Genomic DNA, 17,985 nt, shown 5'->3' on the forward strand with positions numbered 1-17,985 from the left:
TCTGCCACCTCGACCCCCTCCAGATTTTGGGCACTGATGAGCATAGGAGGCAAGCCAAGGGGGCACTGGCCTGAAGGCACTCCTTGGCACCTACCATCTGGGCACCACGAATGACAGTAAGAGGCAGACAGGTTTCTGGGTGGAAGAGGCAGGACCCCAGTGAGGCCACAGCTACAGGCCCAGGAGGGCCTGAAGGCTGGGGATTAAGCTGCCAGTCCCACAGACTGGAGTGGGAATTTAGGGTGCCTTTTCTGGGCCTCCCCATGGCTGCCATGGATCAACTGAGCATGCACTTCCTCCCTTCTGAGGCCCATAAAAGCATCAGAGGAGCTACCCACTCCAAGGCTTCCTCTCTACTGAGAGCTGCAGACACTGGGAGAACCACCTGCAGAGAGGAGCTACCCACTCCAGAGCCTCCTCTCTGCTGAGAGCTACAAAGACAACAAGACAGCCTGCCTGCAGGGGAGTTTCTCACTCCAGGGTCTCCTCTCTGCTACGAGCTCAACACTCATTGGAACAACCTAGTGATGAAAAGAAGCTACCCAATGAGAGTCTCCTCTGAGTTGTTTTATCACTTAATAATGGTCCACTTCATCTTGCTCACCCTCCACTTGTATGTGTACCTCATTCTTCCTGGTTGCAGGACAAGAACTTGGAACCCATCAAATGGTGGGGTTAAAGAGCTGTTCCACAAACAGGGCTCAAACATGTCCCTTGCTCACCACATTGTGGGTAAAAAGAAGGAGAGAAGTGCTGTGGCCGTTTGGGAAGCCCAGACCTGGGAGCTCCCCAAGTCAGGGCTGTGACCCCTCTCTTTGGGACCCTATGGTTCCTGGCATCTCCAAGCTTTCAGGTGCCACCATGTTCCCTGGTGCCAGCAGTCAATGCTGCTTGCAGTGCAATTGGTCCAGCCTCAGCCTCTTAGAGAGCTGGCACCCATGCCAGCACTGCGCACCTCACTGCAGCAGCCAGCATGTCTGACTGAGCAGTGGCAAGACCCCACACTTGCTCACACATCCCTCACTGCTCCATGCCTAACTCGCCCTTGGCAGGCATGAGATCCAGGCCAGGAGCATGAACTGAGTGCAGTCTGCCTGGCTAAGTGAGTGGAACAAGCCCAGTAGGCCCATGCAAAACTTGAGTAAAGGTACCACCAACCACAGAGGTTTCTGGTCAGAAAAGCAACACCCTAAGGATCCTATGACAAAAGTGATGTAATGCTGATCCAAATCAAGTTCAACAATAAATTCCAAACTGGATTAACCTGTTGGATTATGCTTATGTCTGGGAATAGGTGGGACAGAACATCTTTCCATTGGGAATGGTGGCTGCTTCTTGGACTCCTTTTGACAATTAAAACAAACATTAGCATGTCAATCGAAACTTTCATGTATAATGGATAAGAAATTACATCCTAGCTATCTATACGTTGGGACTTTGTCACAGCTGTCTAAATAGGTGAAGTTAATGTTGCAGATTGGTCTCATTCTTCTGCTTGGAGTTCTGCTAATAGTAGCCTTGATTAAACATTGTTTGAGGCAAATTCAATGTATTTAGTCTCAGAACCTCTGTCAGTCAAATTAATCAGAATGACTTCTGGAGTGGCATACTCATGAGAAAAATTTCTAGAAAATAACACGATGTAAGAATGTGGAGTGGATATTGTTGAAAACCAGACCATCCTTAATCTCTTATACTCATAAATGTCTTGCTAGGTATGCCAATGGTTTAAGACCACGACCACTCTACCTGACCACTTTCCAGAGTTACACTTGCAGCAAGCAACCTTGAGGGGTGAGGTACTGTTTCCCTCTGAGACAAAGAGCAAGTTGGTTTACTCCTTACTATAAAAGCAGTGAATTCTCCAAGCTCAAAGTTCCTCAGTTATGACACAGTAGCACTTCAAAGTATTCATCATCACACATATCATCTTTTTTAGATTTAAGGGAAAGAACAACTGAAGTGAATATACCAATGTTTATGCTGTTTGCTGTGTCATGAGTAACAGAATCCTTTGTCTCTAAGTAGTTTCATGTCTTTACTGTAGTCTCAATCAAACAAACTTAGTAACTTGTAAGAAGGGAAAACATCCAAAACCTGACAAGTCCCTCCTCTCCATTGTAGTAAAGACTAAAGACTTGAATTACCTTTTTTTTTTTTTTTTTTTAAGACAGAAGAAGTTTCACTATTTTGCCCAGGCTGGACTTGAACTCCTGGGCTCAAAGGATCCTCCCACCTCAGCTTCCTGAGTACCTGGGACTGCAGGCACACACCACCACACTTAGTTTGAATTACTTTTGATAACAATAAGTTTCCCAAAACTGGTCTTGAATGAATCTTTTTTGAAGGATAAAATGTATAGCCCCATATGGGAATTAACTGTCACATCTGATCAAATACTTGATCAATTTTCTGGTATTATTTAATAAAATAAAGACTCATTCTGATATATTAGTGTTATAATCTCAGATGACCATTAATCTCATGATGAGCCTAACAACCACTACACAGAGTACAGTCGTTGTAAACCAATAATAATTTGACCATAATAATTCTCTTTAACCCTACTTAAAAAAAAAACAAAAAAAAAACAAAACGAATCTTTCTATAAAATGTCTCTACTTAGTCCAATTATTTGAATGTGTTTCCTGATGCAATTTTTCTCTTGCAATAATTTGAGATTAAACTTTGACATGTGTGTATCATTATTTGATTTGGGAAGTTGTTTTCATACTTTCCAACATCTTTTAAGTATACCTTTTTTTCTTTCAGGTATTTTACTGTGGGGTTATATTTAGAGTTTACTCTGTTCATTCAGATGACACCTGATGTCAGTTGAGTGAGGACAGGCTGAGACCCTGAGTTGATCTAGTTATTTGCCAGAGTTCACTGAGCATAGCAAGGCCTGGTCCTGAGACAAGGGGTAAGTGCCAGCATGAACAGAACTCTACCACATATCTGAGCAGGGAGCACGAAGTTCAGATTTGCTAGGGTGAGAGTGAGAAGAAACGAAAAGGAAAAAAGAAAGCAAGGCCAAGCAACATTCATTTATTCATTATGTATATATTTCTTTTTTTTTATTTTATTTTATTTTTTAAGAGATGAGGTCTTACTCTGTCACCCACAGCTGAAGTGCAGTGGCACCATGATAGCTCACTGCAGCCTCCAACTCTTGGGCTCAAGAAATCCTTCTGTCTCAACCTCTTGAGTAGCTAGGACTGCAGGTATGTGCCACCACACTCATCTAATATTTTATTTGTGTTTTTTGTAGAGATGAGGGTCTCATTACATTGCCCAGGCTGGTCCTTAACTCCTGGCCTCAACTGATCCTTCCACCTCAGCCTCCCAAAGCACTGGAATTACAAACATGAGCCACCATGCCCAGCCACATGCAGAAGATAATTTTTCACTGACTACCACGGGTCAGTCACTAAAGGTAGGCACTAAAGTTAAAGGTGTGATTAAACAAACAATATCCCTGACCTCATAGAAGTTGTATCCTAATTGGAAGTTTAGGCAATGAACACATTGGTACGTAAATCAACATTATAACTAGATGTTATCATTATTACCATAAGGGAAGTAATTAGGTTTTTATGATAGAGCTATGTGGAGAGCCATGGATGGCTGCATTAGTCAGGAACATCAACAGAAGTCAGAAGGCTTTATCTATAGTAGTGTACTTGAGCTGAGACCTGAAGTGTGAAAATGAATTGGGCTTGCCCATATTTGGAGGAACATCATTTCAAATGGACGAATTCGACTAAATGGTAGAAAAGAACATGGCAAGTTCACAATACTGAAAGGAGAATAGTGTTGTTGGTACACAGAGAGCTGGGAGAGTTAAAAGGGGAGATTGAAAAGGAGGTTCCCATGATACAGATCTTTGTGTATCACAGCCTGAAATTTGCATTTTATTCTAGAAGCAATAGAAAACCACTGAAGCATTTTTGGGCTAGTAGAGACAGCTTTTACTTTATATTGTAAAAAATTATTCTGGCACCCCATCAAATGGGTGCATCTCCAACTTTTAAGGATAGAATCACGTGGTTGTTCTGTTAAAATGCAGATTCAAATTCAGTCAGCCTGAGATTCTGCACAAGTTCAGATAGTGCTGGTCCACACTTACAGTAGGAACAACATGGAGAATAGATAGCCTTGAAAGAAAAGAGAACATTAGAAGATAAATGGGATCGTGACAGTGTTTTTCAAAGTTTTTCTTTAACATATCTTATTGTATGAAAAGATACTTATGTTGTGTGAAACACTCTTATTCTGTATGTTTTCTAATTCTGTTTTTTTTAATAACAAATATATAACTTTATAGAGTAAATGAGTTCAAACATTTAACAATTTTACCTGGCAAAGTGGAAACTTCTTTAAAGTAATAATGTTCATAACAGGTAAAGAAAGTGTGGAAAACAGAAAGCATTACATGCTGTGGTTGAAATCACAATTTGGTGAAAAATTTCTTCCTGGAAATTAGATATGCAGTGTTATGTGTTTTCCCTTATTCACCCAACTCCATTCTGTTAAAGCTGCAACTTTAATGATGTTAATAAAAACATTGTCTATAATACTGTATACTTAGAAATATTATCAAAAGGTGATTCATTTTTTAAAAATAATCTATATAATGAAGACTAGATAGTCATTTAAAATTATATCCTCAATATATGATCCCTGGCGTGGAAATATCTACAATATAATGTTGAGAGAAGCGAGCACATTAATAAATACTGGGGACATTATCAGCCCCATTCATAGAGAAATGCAGTTATACATGTGTACAAGAAATTTTGAAAAATAGTAATACTTGTTATTTCTAGGCGATGAAGTTATGAGAATGCTCTATTTTGATAGGTATTCGTATCTTCTCATTTATCTAGGTTGAACATACACAATTAAATAAAAATTTCGATTTAATTTAAATATAAAACATGCAACTATTTTCTTCAAACTCTAGACACTGCTTTGCATCCTTGGTGGAAGAAGCAACTGACAAGGGATCATAAAGCCTAGACTCTGCTTCTAGCTTTCATTTTACTGTAAGTCATGCTTGAGTAAATGATGCCATACCTGTGGATCCAAATTGTTTCATTTATAAAATGAGGGGTATGGGCTGGAGCAGTATTTCTTAAAGTGTGATTGATACAAGAGGTCCTATTAGGCAGTGTACAGACAACCTTTTCAATTGTTACATATATGATGCTATCTTAATTTGCACCGGGAAAAATATAACCAGCACTTTAAATATATTATTTGTATCATATACATGGTTTCACAGATGGTATCTGGTAAAATGAAGAAAATTTTACACAGTTATTTTCAAAGTCTATTTAACATAAATGTTAATTTAATATTAAATTAAGTAAATAATGGTATAGATGCTACATAGATACCAAAAATATCATGAAGATATGATCAAATGGGTAAAATGTTCTTGATGAGGGTACAGCCTGGAGAAAACTTGCTTCATGGACTCAGAGCCTGCACCACAAAGGGGTCTGCCCTCTTAAAGAGTAAAGCAGTGGAAGGAATCTGCAGGCAAACAGGCTCAGAATCTGTGCAATCTGCATTGAGGAATGAAATTTCAATAATAACAAAAGGAAATTTAATTTAGTATAAATTCAGATTCATGACATAAGAAAGATGCATTATCCTTCACTTCTGTTTTGAAGACAGAGGTCATAAAGAAAGTTCCCTCTATATATCTAAAAAAAAAAACCTTCACTCCCACCTGCAAGGCCAGGCCTGTGTCAAGGATGCCGGCTGCGGGTTGTGGCACAGGCTGCAGATGCTGGGGAGACACTGCCACAAAGCACAGAAGTAGGTGGCTGAATCTCCAGGATGAGAGTGTGGGAGATTCCAAACATTATAAAACTTCTCTTTTCCAAGCAGTTCTTTAAAGTATTTGTCTCCCTGCTCCTTCTGGCTTGATTGAATTAAGGTCAAAGACACAAATCCTCTCCCTGGATCCTGCAGGAACCAGTGGAAATTGAAGAGTGTTCTCACCTGATAAGTACAATTAAGAATGGCAGGTATAGCCAGGCGCGGTGGCTCACGCCTGTAATCCCAGCACTTTAGGAGGTCGAGACGGGCAGATCACGAGGTCAGGAGATCGAGACCATCTTGGCTAACACGGTGAAACCCCGTCTCTACTAAAAATACAAAAAATTAGCCGGGCGAGGTGGCGAGCGCCTGTAGTCCCAGCTACTCTGGAGGCTGAGGCAGGAGAATGGCGTGAACCCGGGAGGCGGAGCTTGCAGTGAGCAGAGATTGCGCCACTGCACTCCAGCCTGGGCGACAGAGCGAGACTCTGTCTCAAAAACAAAAAAAAAGAATGGCATGCATTCCGTCCTGGATACTCAGGAATGAAGGACTCTGCTCCAGTGTATGCAGTCTATTCACCCCCGTTTAAACAGAGAAACACTGACAGAGGACATTCATTCACGGAAGTTCATTTGGAAGATATACTCTCGTTTCACAGCCCCCATAGGTGAGCACTGAGACCCTAATCACCCTTCTATAACTTTCAGACTTGTAAAGAAGATACTACAGTCTGCTCTTTTTTATGATATTTCCAGAGCCCAGTAACTCACCGCACAGCTGCCAGGAGAAAATCAAGAAGGAAACTCCCAAGGGCTTCTCCATTTTTACCACTCAGACTCAGTGAGGTCTCTGGCTGGGATCTGGGAGCCCTCAAACACTCTCAAGCCAAATGTCTGGTTTCTCTGAGTGAATATTCATAGTTCTTTGTTGCAGGAAGCTGAGAGTCTCCCCATCCAGCCAGAAACAAGATTTACTCCCCCGTGCACAGATCACACAGCTCCTCCTGATCTCTGAAGAAGTAACATGGAAAAGGACCCTGGCAGGACCAGGTGCTGATTCTCGGTCAGCTGCATCTAGCGTTTGTCCCCTAGAGGTTCCTCTTTCCTTTCTCCTTCTATAATACTTCCTGGGTATCTACTATGTATGTACAAGTTATAAATTGAATAACTTAAAAAGATTTCTCCCCCAAACCTAGAAAGGTTATTTTCTCTCCTTTCCAATGCAGAGCTCTGTTAAATGAGCTCCTGGGTATGGATCTAGTTATTGGCCCTGGAGGTCAGTATAATGGTGTTATATCTGAGTCCTGCTCCATAAAGCTTAAGCGGATTCATCATAGAATTTACACTAAGTTACACCAGAAGCAAGAAAGCTTCATTTTCTGTGCAGAAAACCTATGAGATAAAAACAAACAAACAAACAAAAAAGCCAATACTGTCAGTTCAAATAATTGGATGGGATAAGGCCCATGTGAAATAAAGGGTGACTCTCGGCCATAACCATAGTAAAAGAATATAATCAAGAATATAATCAACAGAAGGAGAGTGGAAAGGTAAACCTTAATCTATACTTAAAGTTTCTTATTGTCTTATTTTAAATTACCTTTGTTGTATCATTTATGTCCGAGAATAACTACCATTAATTTAAAAATTGTTTTCTACTAATGTAATTCAATCATTTAACTAAATTCATTTAATTTAATTCAATCCTTATGACCATGCAATGTATGTGTAATTACCATTGATGATGTATAGGTACTCTGAGGTTATGTAATTTTGTCCAGGGTAATGCAATTTAGTAAGTGATAGATAAGCATGTCAATGCTTATGCCTTTTAATCACCATGTGAAACCTGCAAACTAAACTAAACTAAGCAAGCAAGGAAAATGCCTATATTGGAATGCAAACTTCCCAAGATATTCCTGTAAAAGAAAGTGAACACTAAAGACAAATATAGACTCAAGCCTCGTGATGGAAGGTCTTTTGTGTCTGCATTTATCTACTTTGTTTATTACCCTACTCCTTCTACCTACAAAAACACCTGTCACTTATTTGTTTTTTGTTTTGTTTTGTTTTGTTTTGTTTGAGATGGACTCTCATTCCATTGCACTTGCTAGAGTGCAGTTGTGCAATCACAGCTCACTGCAACCTCCGCCTCCTGCGTTCAAGCTATTTTCCTGCCTCAGCCTCCCTAGTAGCTGGGATTACAGGTGCATGCCACAATGCCTGGCTAATTTTTGTATTTTTAGTAGAGACAGGGCTCCCTTATATTAGCCAGGCTGGTCTCGAATGCCTGACTTCAAGTGATTCGCCCGCCTTGGCCTCCCAAAGTGCTGAGATTACAAGCATGAGTCACCGCACCTGGCCCTATTCTTTGTTTAATAAATAATTGTGTAATGAACAAATTCAATGTGTGGCTGTCCTTCAAGACCTAACTAAATTTGCTATTCCCCATGATACTTTCTCCTATGTTTTCTGTCCCACAGTGATCGCCTTCTGAGAATACCCTTAAAACTTATTTGTCCACATACTTGGAATTTTACCTATTGATTCCATTTTCATGTATTTTATCTTTTTCCTCAATTAATTTATAAGTACTTACACAAGTCTGCTACAGCAGCAATCTGAACTTTAATTTCTTCACTCTAAAGACTTGAAAGGAGATACAGGACAGGAAAAAATATCTGGTTACTGAATATATCTAGGTTTATTTTTGCTCCAGAATTCAAGGCATTTTGATGTCTTGACACTTGAGCAATCTCCAGACTAGTTACAAAGAACAGTCCAGGTCCTGGCTTCATTTATTCACAAATTATCAATTCACTAAGCTTGGAAATGAACTTATTTGCAGGGCTCATAAAGATAACAAATCAATCTTATTCAACAATATCCTGAAATGTGTGATCATCTTTAAATATCAATTCCTGTGAGTTTATAGTGACAGATCAGATGCAATCTTCTACATTTTTTAAGATGTTTGTTATTTTTAATAATCATTATTTCAACCAAAGAAAAATCCAAGAACTATAGAAAATTAAAAGCACAGAAGACAAGGAAAGACAAAAAGTAAAAACATTATATTCCCACCATACAGGGATTGCCATTTTTAATATCTTGGTATATATTCTTCCCGTTTTTTACTGTTGATATCTGCCTTTTAAATAAGTACTTTTCTCATCTAATTCTCAAATTATATATACGTTTCTCTAATTGTCCCAAAAAGAACTTCACAGCTAAGTTGTGCAAACCAGAGTTCAAAATTGCAAGTAGGCATTCTGTCCCTAAGTCTCTTTTCTAGAACACCAACAGTTGAAAAGCCTGGCACAGTTGTTCTGCTGCCTGAGAGTGACTGTGCCTGCCAGGATCCCCTGGCCTTCCAGTGTCCTCTAAAAGAGCAGTGGTGGAAGGTGATAAAGAGTTGGTGCAGCACCTGGGCAGATGCCTTGATCTGGAGCATAGCTAAATGGGAAGAGCAGATTTATTCTCACAGGATGCTTTCTGAGAACTTGAATAGCCATGAAATGACAACTGAATGTCTTTCAGGGGAAGGAAACTTCTCAAGGTATTTCCATCAGCCACATCTACTTGTTGCTCTTTCACTTAGTTGACATTCTGCTGGTAGGTGTCCAGATCACAAACCAAGCTAGTCTCTCCCTTCCAACCAACACTGTCATCTACCTCAGCAGCAGTAATACAGCATGATGGACTGTCTTGCCCTTGGGAACACCCAAATGTAGCAATTAACTTTGTGTGTTGAATGAGAATGTCTTTATCCTCGCTTGAGGGCATGTATCCTACTTGAGCCTATGTAGAACTCTAGGCTCAACCTCACATTGAATCATGTGTGAGAGATAAATATTCACTCACTTATGAAATTATATTCTGCATAAAAAAATGGTCTACTCCAACTTCTATGCCTCCTTGACAACTTCCAGGTGTAGGTTTACATACTGGCTTCAAGTGCCTGGGGAGCACAGTGCGCTTACCACACAGATGTAGGAGGCTGAATCGCTGAGCTGGGTGGCTGTGATGTGCAGAGAGCTTTGCTTGGTGTCTGCATCCAGAGTTGCTGTGTACCTTCCATTCGACTTTGTGTTCTCACTGAAAGTCATGATTGTCAGGGAAATGGGACCTTTCCCAGTATCTTGCTTATACCACCTTAAGTTGTTGAAGGGGCTCACTGTATAATTGCATTGAAGAGTGCAGTTCTTTCCCTCCAGGATGATCAGGGACTGAGGACTCTGCTCCACTTGGTTTTTGCCACTTCCCCCTATTCAGAAAGCAAAGCGAGATTCAAGAGATCCATTATCCAGTATTAATACTGTCTAATTTGCATCCTTCCTTACTCCCCACAATGAATCCCAAGTGAAACAGAAAATGGTCCCGTTTTCTCCCTTCCTCCTATCCCAGTGGACTACACCTTCACCCCAAATCTTAAGAAAATATCCCCTTGACTTACTCTGTTAACTTTGCTAAAACTCTCCACTAACTTACTATAAAAATAAAGCCACAAAATCACCAAGCAGGTCCTCAGATGCTTCTTCATTTTTATTTTGCAGAGATCTGCTCCCACAAGTTGACTTGAGTATTCAACATCTTCTATTTTTCTAACACTAAATAAAAGGTTCCTCAGAGAGTATCCCTAGCCAATTAGAGACCAGGCTTCGCTATCTTACACATACTGCACATTCAGACCTGCAGGCGGGGCGAATGCAAATACTGCCATCTTGAGGTCAGAGCTACAATTGCTTAGAACTTCTGATTAAGCTTTTTTCCTCCTCACTATTTGCAACATAACATAGACGATAAACCCCTTTATGTCTATATCAGCACAGTAGATTAGTAATTTAGACATATATTTGAAGCTCTGCATTCTGGCTGTATGTGATATTAAATAGGAGAGTTAAGCCTTAGCTTTCTCTTCTGAAAATAGGTATGATAACACTTACCTAAATTTTTTTGAAAGATTGAAAGATTGAAAAGAGATGATTCATGTAAAGGCTTATTGTAGTGGCTAACATGAACTTAGCCTTCAACTGAAATATAAATTCCCTTAGGATAGGGACTTTTACCTGTTCTATCTCTGCTACATTGTCAGTTGCTAGAATATGGCCTGTCAATAAATAGGCATATAATAAATTTTTATTGAGGGAATGAATAAATGATAGTTTTGTTCTGGTAATGACAGAGGTATTTTTATTATTCATTTTTAATTCAACAATTATTTTTAAATGCCTACATTTTCAGGTATGATGATAAGTGCTGAGAATAAGCAAAGTCCCTGCACACATGGGATTACATTCTAATGAGAGGAAAGAGAGTATTTGAGCATAGATGCAAGTGACTGGTAAGTGTTGAAGCTTTTGAAAATTCTCTTCTGATTGTTTCTATCTTCTCAGTGAAATAAGAAGCTTATGAACACTTGAGAGTGTAGATATATGAGGATTTATTTTAAGTTTCAGATTTAAAGCACAGAGAAGTTGAAAGAATGGAAATAGATATACCAGAAACAATAAAAAGAAAGTTGGTATATTATACTTGTATAAGCAAAGTAGGCTTTTGGAAAAGATTTGCTAGAGGTAAAGATTGTGTGATGGCTAATTTTATGCATCCACTGGGATAGGCCCCAGTACCTGGATATTTGGTCCAACATCAGTCTAGATGTCACTGTGAAGGTATTTTTAGATGAGATTAATATTTGAATCAGTAGACTTTGAGTAATGCAGATTTTCTGCATAATGTGAATGGACCTCGTTCAATCAGTTGAAAGTCTTAAGGGAAAAATACTTAGGTTCTCCAAAGAAGAAGAAATTATGCCTCCAGACTTGTCTTCAAACTCAAACTGCAAAATCAGTGATTCCTAGGTTGTCCAGCCTGACAACCTGCCCTGCAGAAGTTGGACTTCCCAGCCCCTCAAATTGCGTGAAACAATTCCTTAAAATAAATCTCTCTCTATATATAGATAGATAGATAGATACAGATATAGATATATACATATATATATCAATACAGATAGATATATACAGGGAGTTGCATATTAGACATCACAGTCTTAAATCTGCATGAATCTAAATAATATAGATCCATAGTTTGTTTTATATGCTCTTGTGAACAGCTGCTTTCCTTTATAATGAGATTACTTTTTTTTTAACTTTAAGTTCTGGGATACATGTGCAGAACATGCAGGTTTGTTACATAGGTATACATGTGCCATGGTGGTTTGTTGTACCTATCAACACATCATCTAGGTTTTAAGCCCCACGTGCATCAGGTATTTGTCCTAATGCTCTCTCTCTGCTCGCCCCTTACCCCTCAACTGGCTCCAGTGTGTGACATTCCCTCCCTGTGTTCATGTGTTCTCATTTTTCACTTCCCACTTGTGAATGAGAACATGTGGTGTGTTCAGTTTTCTTTTCTTTTTTTCCTCTCTGTCTTTTTTTTTTTTTTTTTTCCCAAACAGAGTTTTCTCTCTTGTTGCCCAGGCTGGAGTGCAATGGCATGACCTCAGCTCACTGCAACCTCCACCTCCCAGGTTCAAGCGATTCTCCTGCCTCAGTCTCCCAAGTAACCAAGATTACAGGTGCACACAACCACGCCCAGCTAATTTTTTGTATTATTAGTAGACATGAGGTTTCACCATGTTGGCCAGGCTGGTCTTGAACTGCTGACCTCAGGTGATCCACTCACCTCGGCCTCCCAAAGTGCCGGGATTATAGGCATGAGCCACTGCGACTGGCTGGTGTTTGATTTTCTGTTCCTGTGTTAGTTTGCTGAGAATGATAGCTTCCAGCTTCATCCATGTCCCTGCAAAGGACATGAACTCATTCTTTTTCATGGCTGCATAGTATTCCATGGTGTGTATGTGCCACATTGTCTATATCCAGTCTATCATTGATGGGCATTTGGGATGGTTCCCAGTCTTTGCTATTGTGAATAGTGCCGCAATAAATATACGTTTGCATGTGTATTTATAGTAGAATGATTTCTAATCCTTTGGGTATATATCCAGTAATGGGATTACTGGGTCAAATGGCATTTCTGGTTCTAGATCCTTGAGGAATCGCCACACCATCTTCCACAGTGACTGAACTAATTTACACTCCCACCAAGGTGTAAAAGCATTCCTATTTCTCCACATCCTCACTGGCATCTGTTGTTTCCTGACTTTTTAATAATCACCATTCTAACAGGTGTGAGATGGTATCTTATGATGAGATTACTTTTAAATATTGATGGCAATGGCATTGTAGTCCAAAGTAAGGGTTGATACCCCAGAGATGCTTACTTCAGGAAAGGATCATGGAATCAGTCAAGCAAAGTCAAGGAAGAGAAAGAAAAGAGGACAGAGGACAGAGAGAGGAGGAAGAGGGTGAAGGAGAGGGAGAGGTAGGAAGAAGAAATCTCAGCAAAAAAGACCTGTCTGTACTCATTCTGCTTAAATTAGGGGCACTATATTTGAAATATAATCAATTTTCAACAACATTTTCAGAGAGCTATGATAATTTCTGCAGTGGATATAACTAAACATCAAGAAGGAGCATACATGGTAACAGTAAAAAATTCAAAAATCTTCTTCCAGAACAATGACAGCATCCCAAACTTGAAGTAGCTGCAAATTTCAAGGCATTTCAACTAGTTGGAACTTGTCAGAACTCTAAAACCAAGTGTTTACTGTTTAATTTCTCCCTTCAAAAAGAACAAAGAAGATACCAAGTTGTCATTGTTTTCCAAAGCTGGTTGTCTACTTGTTACTCAGTGTACAATTCATGAGCATGATTGTCTACTGCTTTGTCTGAGTCCTCTCAACTGAAAACAAGTGACAGATTTGAGATTACGGGCATATAGTTTACTTTGCCTTAGATGACACCTCACTACACACTCTCATAGTTTATCTCTTTCTCCTTCTCTAGTAACATTCCTTCTATTCACACCATATTCCCATACTTATTTCTAGCAAGAGCGGAGTGATGACTGACTACATATTACTCTCATATTTGGTAAGCTATTGGTATTATGCATCATTACAATAAACAATACATTTTGGAATTTTTTAAAAATGCTTAAGTTGAAAACCTTAGTAGTGAAAAATAAGAAACATGGAAAATGGACGAATATTTTAAATCAATGAAGAAAAATAAGTCATTCAGAAAAGGATGTTGAGCATAAGTAGCAGCCTCAAAATGAACCAAAAAAAAAATATATGAAAAATAAAAATCCCTGGACATCAACCTCATTTTTTACACACACACTTTTATCAAAAATTTAAATACAAAAAAAATCTGAAAAACTAAAGAAAATACAATATAATATTTTACCATTTTGGAGTAGTATGGATTTTTAAGCAGGGCTTATAACTCACAATCCATGAAAAAAGTTTTTGATAAATTTGACTATATAGTATTTTTTAAATTCTGCAATGACAAACAAGATCATAAATAAAGTCAAAATGATAATACACTTTTTAAGAAGATATATATACATATATATGATGGTTATATGACAAGTTTTCTTAATATAGTGAATGTTCTTCAAAATTTATATTAAAAAGACAATAGGAGATGATTTCTAGTCTCTAGTTCTGCATGTAAGGAGCTTTAAAGTTGTCACTCACTCCTAATAAGTAAAATGCTAAACAGACTGAAAATTCAACAATTCATCTCGGATCCATAATAAAGGTGAGGACACCGGGCATACCACTGCCCCCAGGATTAGGCAAATAGGTGAATGCAGGGAGTCGTGGCTTACTGGAACAAAGACTCAGAAGCAGAAGCACTTATGGGAACCATTGCTGACGTAGGAAAACCTGAACTGTATTTTAAAAACTGTTTTAGGCTCAGAAAGGACAAGTCTGAGAGTCAAAAACTCCAGGAAGGCTGAGTCATGGGGTGAGGAGGCTGGGGCCACACTTTTATAAGTTTTATCTTTAGCAACTTGACCAGGCTTCCACAGTAAATATCACAGAAAAATCCCCTTGTGCTTCCAGCATGGATAGGGGAAAAGGAATAATTCTGAAATACACTACAGTACTCTGTGCTTAACAAAGTTCTGCCCTCTGGAGAAACCAGTTAACCAAAGCCCAACCTGCTGGGGTTTTATCAGAGGTTAACTGACCTGGTGGAAGAGAAATACCCAACTTCAGCCCACTCTACAATTCTTTCCCAGCTAAAGAGTATGTGAGGAGTGAGGGAGACTAAGAAACACAGAAGAAGTTTACAGCCCAGAGGAACAGGCTCACTAAAAGACTGAGAACTATTTATAGGCCTGTAGGACACTTCCTCTCCCCACACACCTTACCACCCAGCACTAACAGCATGTTTACAGCAGTTCCTTTTACCCAGTACGTCGTGTCTGGCTATCAAGAAAAAATTACAGGAAATATTAAAAGGCAAAAACAATCTGAAGAGACAGAGCAAGCATCAGAGAAACACATCAGGGATGTTGGAATTATCAGACCAGGAATTTTAAAAATGTGCTAAGAGCTCAGTAATAAAGTAGACAGCATGCCAGAACAGATGGGCAATGTAACAGAGATGGAAATCCTAAGAAAGAACAAAAAATTTCTAGAGATCAAACTACTGTCACAGAAATGAAGAATGTCGTTGATCAGCTTATTAGTAGACTGGACACAGCCAAGGAAAGAATTTCTGAGATTAAGGATAGATCAGTAGAAACATCTAAAGCTGAAAAGCAAAGAAAACAAAGACAAAAGAGAAAGTGGAAAAAAATCTAAAACCTGTGGAGCAACTGCAAAAAGTGTAACATATACATACGGGGAATATCGGATAGAGAACAAAGAGAGAAGTTAACCAAAAAAGATTGTTTTTAAACAATGACTAAGAATTTCCCCCCAAATAATGTCAGACACCAAACCACAGACCCAAGAAGCTCAGAGAACACACAGCAGGATATATACCAAAACAAAACAAAATACCTAAATATTTCCTTTTTAAATTATAGAAAATCATAGATAGGTTGGGCACATGCCAGTAATTCCAGCACTTTGGGAGGCTGGGGTGGGTGAATCGCTTGAGCTCAGCATTTAGAGACCAGCCTGGGCAACACGGCAAAACCCCATCTCTGCAAAAAAAAAAAAAAATACAAAAATTAGCTGGATGTGGTGGCGCATGCCTGCGGTCCCAGCTACTCTGGAGGCTGAGGCAGGAGGATCACTTGAGCCCAAGAGGTTAAGGCTGTAGTGAGCCAAGATCACATCACTGTACTCCAGCCTGGGCACAGTGAGGCCATATCCCCACCCTGCCGACCACCAAAATAAAAGAAAAAAGAAAATCATACGTTTAAAACAAAAAATCCTTAAAGAACCAGAGAAGGGGTTATTTAAAAAAAAAATAAAGAGTGGAAGACAAAAGTAAGAACAATGAACAAGGGCAACAAATAGCAAGGTTGGTTCAGATTTGAAAGTCATTTAATGTAATTCATCACATTAACAGGCTAAAGAGGAAAATCACATGCTCTTATCAATGATGCAGAAAAGGCATTTAGGAAAATTCAACACCTAATCATAACAACAAAACAAAAACTCAGTAAAACAAGAATAGAGAAGAACTTTCTCAAAACAGTAAACAATATCTACAAAAACCTACAGCTAACATCATATCTGATAACGAGAAAACTGAAATTTTCTCACTGTGATCAGGAACAAGGCAGGGATGTCCCTTCTCTCAACTCCTTTTCAGCATCATACCAGGAGTCCTAGCTACTGCAGTAAGACAAGAAAAGAAAAGCTGTACAGATTGAGCAGGAAAAAATAAAACTTTCTTCCCAGATGACAAGATCATCTACTTAAAAAAATCCAAAAGAATTGACAAAAAGAAAACTCCTGGAACTAATAAGCAATAGTAGCAAGGTTTCCTGGATGCAAAGTTAACATAGAAACTAAGATATATTGTATACATGTATTTATTATTATATACATTATATACATATTCATTTTCTTATACAGCAGCAATAAACAAGTGGAATTTAAGCTAAAAACATAAAACAATTACATTGGCACCCAAAAGGTAAAATATGTAGGTATAAATCTAGCAAAATATGTACAAGATTTACATAAAGAAAACTATAAATCTCTGATGAAAGAAATCAAAGGACAACTACAGAAATGAAGAATTCCATGTTCATAAATAAGAAGACTCAATATTGTCAAAATGTTTATCCTTCCCAGCTTGATCTACAGGTTCAGTGTAATGACAATCAAAAGCCCAGCAAGATTTTTGGAGGAACACTGATGAACTCTTTTTACAGCTTATATGGAAAGGCAAAAAACCAGAGTAACAAACACAATTCTGAAAGACATGAACAAATCAAAGGACTGATATTACCTAATTTCAAAACCTAACATAAAGCTACATTAATTAAGAAAGTGTGACATTTGTGAAAGAAGAGACAAATAGATCAATGGAACAAAATAGAGAACCTATAAATATACCTACAAACACAGAGTCAACTGATTTTTGATACAGGAGCAAAGGAAATACAGTGGGGCAAAGATAGTCTTTTTAACAAATGATGCAGGAACAACTGGATATCCACAGGCAAAAAATATATATACATATGAAAATGAATACAGACACATACTTTACACTCTTCAAAAATTAACTCAAAATGGATTATAAACCTAAATGTAAATTGTAAAACTATAAAACTCCAAAAGATAATATAGAAGAAAACCTAGATGACTTTGGGCATGGGAATGAGTCATTAAATGCAACACCAAATGCATGATCAATGAAAGAAATCAATAATAAACTGAGCTTCATAAAAATTTAAATTTCTACTCTGTAAAAAACAATGTCAAGAATATGAGAAGAAAAACCAGAGAGTGGGAGAAAATAATTGCAAAAACAAAAAAGGATTGTTATCCAAAATATACAAGAAGCCGTAAAATTCAATAATAAGAAACCAAACGACCTGATTTAAAAATGGACCAAAGACCTTGACAGACACTTCACCAAAGAAGGTACACAAATGGCAAATGAACATATGAAAAGATGCTTCATATCTTATGCCATTGGGAAAATGTAAATTAAAACAATGAGATACCCTCACACATCTACTCCAATGCCCAAGTTCCAGACCTCTGACAACACCAAATGCTGGTGAGCATGTGGAACAACAGGAAATCTCATTTATTCCTGGT

General features: G+C 38.5%; 1 gene segment (V, D, J or C); it reads right to left on the reverse strand.

Annotated features, from left to right (window-relative positions):
- The window catches only part of LOC111554712, a 729,812-nt gene extending 719,342 nt beyond the window's left edge, over positions 1-10,470 (reverse strand).
- Positions 10,471-17,985: the final 7,515 nt, after the last annotated feature.

Source organism: Piliocolobus tephrosceles, chromosome 6, assembly GCF_002776525.5.
Source record: "Piliocolobus tephrosceles isolate RC106 chromosome 6, ASM277652v3, whole genome shotgun sequence".
Lineage (NCBI taxonomy): Eukaryota > Metazoa > Chordata > Mammalia > Primates > Cercopithecidae > Piliocolobus > Piliocolobus tephrosceles.